The following is a 4,480-nucleotide window of genomic DNA, read 5'->3' as shown; positions in this document are numbered from 1 at the left end:
ATGTATATTTTTATTTTATTTTGACTTTTTATATTTTCTTTTATTTTTCTCACTTTTTAATTTTATATTATTAATTATCATATATATTTATACATGCATGTGTTGCTTTATGATTTAATTGAAGTGGTAGATGATAAAGAAATATTATACCAATGACCATTACAACAATATATCTAGAACATTTGTGTTCCACATAAGAAAAAGAAGCATCATGTATACCATATATATATATATATATATATGCATATGTACACATATATACATATATGTCAGATGCCTTACACAATTTACTGATTAATAAAAAAAAGTTTAAATTCTTTCCTGATGTTTCCATCTCTCTGCACCTTACATAATCTTAAACTACTTTTATGATAGTACCCATAGCTCATTATTGTACCTTTTTTTTAACATGCTGGCATTTCTCCACTGAACTTCTCTCTCAGCATAGAAATATGTCTATTTTTTTTCACATCCTTGGTTAAGCCCTAATACAAAATATATAAAATGTTTTTAAATTAATTAAGGAAAATTAAGATTAATATTTTGGTAACATTACCATTCTATGTTTACAAATTTAACCAAGTCTGTTATTCTACTTGATTCAAGGAAAATAATATGAAGAATGAGAAATAACAATGATTACTTGGCTACTTCACAATTACTGCATTGATCAAATTAAACCAAGTCTGTGATTGTGTGTTGTAAACTGTAATTGCTTTTTACAAGTGAATTATTGTTCAACACAAGTTTTACCCCATTTTTAGTAGTCACCAACTAGACAACAACATTGCATTGCTACAAAGAACAAATAAATTAAGCTTACAGGAAAGCACTGCAGTTATTAGGAAGGACAATTAATTTGATAACTACTACGATACTAACAACTTCCCAGGAAGATTACCTAGTAATGTGAGAAATAAGTTTCATACAAGTAAAACTTTCATCAAGTACTTCATTAATTTCATGTATTGTGTTACTTCCCTCACTGGTATCAACAAAGCTGGCTATTTTTCTTCGATTTAGTTTTACTATGAACATGGCTTTAAGAAGACTGTTAAGATGTACCGGATCTAGTCACTCTTATTTTGTTTCACATATCATTTCCTTTCCTGTATCTGTTCCTGTTTAGTGACTTTACACTGCTGGTAGAATTAATACTTACCAAACTGCCTCTCTGAAAATCTCATTTAGACATGTTACTCGGTACAGAAACCCTCAGTAGTTAATTGACGAGCTTATGTTGCTCTTCCATCCTGTACTTTCTAGTTGTATGGTTTCCCTGGTAAGCTTGGGAATTTCCCTATAACCTGACCTGAACTCATAATGTGTGAATATAGGACTCAAATATTCAATGAAACCTCTAATTTAGATACACTGAAAACAGGCCCTCAGAAATCAAGTTCACTATCTTCAACAAAGGATGCATGACACCAGAGGAACCAGAGAGAGGAAGAGGGGGAAGAAGAAGGACAGGGAGAGGGAAAGGGAGAGGGAGAGGGAGAAGAACAGAAAGAAGGAGAGGGAGAGGGAGAGAGGGAGAGAAGAGAATGTGGTTCAGTCATTCAACTTGTCAGTGTCAGAACCCTAATTAGAACTTCACTTTCTTGATTCCTAATTTACAGCTCTTGCGAGGGATAATTCTCTCTTTTTCTGGTGCTAAAGTTTTAAATACTCTAAATTGTTTAATACCTTTAAATGGCCTGGTGTAAATTCCTAGGACCATTAGACTTCATTCCTCCTGGGGACATCTCGACACGCAACCCCAAGCAAATCATTTTAATACAAACGTGGGATCCAAGGAGCATGTGTTATTGACTGTGCACAACAGTTACTACAAGTATCTGCAGTTTGAAGGCCTCTTTAGGATCGCATTTCCCTGTGAGGCTGCACTACAGTGACCCAGACACAACACTGACAGCTGTGGTGTAAATAAATAAAAACAGAGTATTTTGATCTTAATGGTGGAGAGAGGATGAGAGGGTGGGGAGTTGGGGGTGAGAAGAGAGAGAGGCAGACAGAATGAAATGGTCACAGCTGTGAAAAGAACAGATGCTGGCCAGGAGAGAAGGAGAGAGTGAGAAGGAGAGGGGAGAAAAGATTAGGCTTCTACCAATGTCAGAAATGTTGAAACTCTTGGAAAGGAATACACATACTTGGGACAGGTGGGAAGTGTTTACATTAAAGCCAGAATATCAAATGCCTTCCCAAACACTGGCCAGATCGTTAAAGACCCAAGTTGACCCAAAGGAAAAAGCTGAAGTCCTCGCCCGGAAAGCCTGTTACAGGGAGAGCTTCCAGAATTCTTTATATTCCATTCAAATGACTGAGATCAGTTGTGTGCTGTTGGATGTCAGCTGTGTGCACTGACACACGACGCTGTCTTCCAGTGCCCCTCAAAGGGCAATCCTCTGAGCAATGCCAGTAGCATCACTAAGGAAACACACAGAAATGCAGATTTTCTGGTCCCATTCAGATCCACCAAAAGAGAACTTTTGGAAGAATCTGGATTATATAATTTAGTCCATCTCCCAGGAGACAGATGGATGTTTAAGACTGAGAACTTCTGCTTTGTTTGCCTGGTACTTCTCAATTTCCTCAGGCTACTGCATAAGCCTGCTGTCCCCAGTCGTAGGTCTCTACTTGACTGCGTACTTCTACCTGTCCTAGTTTTGCAGTTCTGATCTTAGAAGGCCAATATTCTGCATGAAGGCAAGCGAGGCAGGAGACTGTACAGGTTGTACGGCTTCTAGATGAGGCACCAGAAGAGGCACCTTTAGGGAGGAAGGGGGACTGAAATGCCTGCATCAAGTTTCACTGTGTCCAGTCCACTCTCTAAGCAGAAAATGACCCAGAAAATGACCAGGGCAGGATCTGCAGTCTTGAGGCCATTTACAATAACTTTGGCAGTGTCTTTCATTTGAGGACTACAAAACATTTTCCAAAACCACAAAGTTATTGAGCTTGAGCACATCAGTGTTGAGAGAAGTTTGGAAAAATCTGACCTGGTGGAAATTCAGTTTAAAATAATGAAAATGTGTTTTCTGTGTCTTGAAATTATTCTTAACCAAATGTATCTTACGGCCTGAAAGTAAAGAGCCTAGCTCGCCCTGTATGCCCCTTTATGAATCTCTGGCCATACAAAAGACACTCTTATGCTCTGCTACTAAGATTCCTCTCCTGTGAAGTAGATAGCTTTCCTAGAAAGGGTATTTCACACTGTTTTCATCTATAGAGTTTTCATAATGGATGTGGCTGAATCGTTGAGCCGATTAGAACTACTGATTAGAAAGTATTCCATGTTGAATTCCCCATGGGGTCTGTAGAGCTTGGCTCAGTATTCTATAAACGTGTGGTAGAGTCTAAACGACTCTGGTGGACCCCTCTGTATAAGACAGCACCAAAATTTCATCACCACTTTGGAGAACCCAGAGATGTGCATGTTACATTTTGCACCTAGTTGTACTCTAACTCTAACTAGAAAAAGTTACAAAATTATTGTCAAAGAAACCACTTTAGAGGTGGACTAGAAGAGACCTCTAAGCCCAAAACACCATTTTAAAAAAGTTCGTGAGATAGGTTCTGTCCTTAGAATACATATCCCAACATGTTTGAGTCTCATTTTGCCAAAGAACACGATTTTAAGGTAATACTACATCGTATTACCATATATATATATATGGAAACCCATGAAATTATCACTATGTAAAAAAGTAAAATAATGTACAGTGTCAACAAAAACCAAGGTATCTTCCTTATATGATGGTAGCGGCTCTAAAAGTTCAGCAAAGTCATTTTAGACTCTTTCCATCACAATGAGGTTACTGATACCCCTTTTATCTACCTTGGGGAAAGTAGATCCCTACCTTGGGGAAGGTTAATTTCCCTTTTCAAAAAGTTGGTGTTCAGAGAGAGGAAAAATGGCTATTGATTCATTACTGTGTCTCTATGGGACTATGATAGATGACTGCTAGGGCCACTGCTTCACTTACTGCGTGGAAAGAATCAAGCCCTGCTCATCTCAGCTTGTCCATGGGAGGTGAGAGTTCTCAGCCTGTAATTGCAGCCCTCGGCAGGCTGAAAACAGAGGATCGCTATGAGTCTGATGTGTGTAGTGAGACCCTGTTGACATTATACAACGTGCATTTAAAAAAAGAATTCTCAGAAAAGCTCCTAGAGCAGACCTGTCTAAGACTAAACTTCCACTTTAATGCATATGTACTACAGTAATATAATTTCCTTGAACATTCATTATCCTTCCACAAAAAATGGAGAAATAACATTTGAAAGGAAAATGAAAAAGTCCCCTGATTTGTTTTTTAAAGTTTTTTGCCCACTAACTATATAACTAACTATATATCCTGTAAATAATGACATCCTCGAGGATATACAAGGATTGGCTCAGTAGAAGACGAGACAATCACTCTGAGGAATTCTACTTGGGAACTCTAGTGACCTTGGTCTTCAGTCTTCGGAAATCACA

The 4,480-nt window shown here is 37.9% G+C and overlaps 1 long non-coding RNA gene across 1 annotated transcript in view; it reads right to left on the bottom strand.

The window, feature by feature from the left end:
• Window positions 1–406: 406 nt before the first annotated feature.
• LOC111812540 overlaps window positions 407–4,480 on the bottom strand; it is a 6,652-nt gene continuing 2,578 nt past the window's right edge. Inside the window, exon 2 of the long non-coding RNA XR_002818029.1 lies at window positions 407–485. This is a non-coding gene — a long non-coding RNA (uncharacterized LOC111812540). The remainder of the gene's footprint in view (window positions 486–4,480) is intronic.

This window comes from Octodon degus, unplaced genomic scaffold (assembly GCF_000260255.1).
Source record: "Octodon degus isolate 3935 unplaced genomic scaffold, OctDeg1.0 scaffold00128, whole genome shotgun sequence".
Classification (NCBI taxonomy): domain Eukaryota; kingdom Metazoa; phylum Chordata; class Mammalia; order Rodentia; family Octodontidae; genus Octodon; species Octodon degus.
This window is presented reverse-complemented; position numbering and strand designations above follow the sequence as displayed.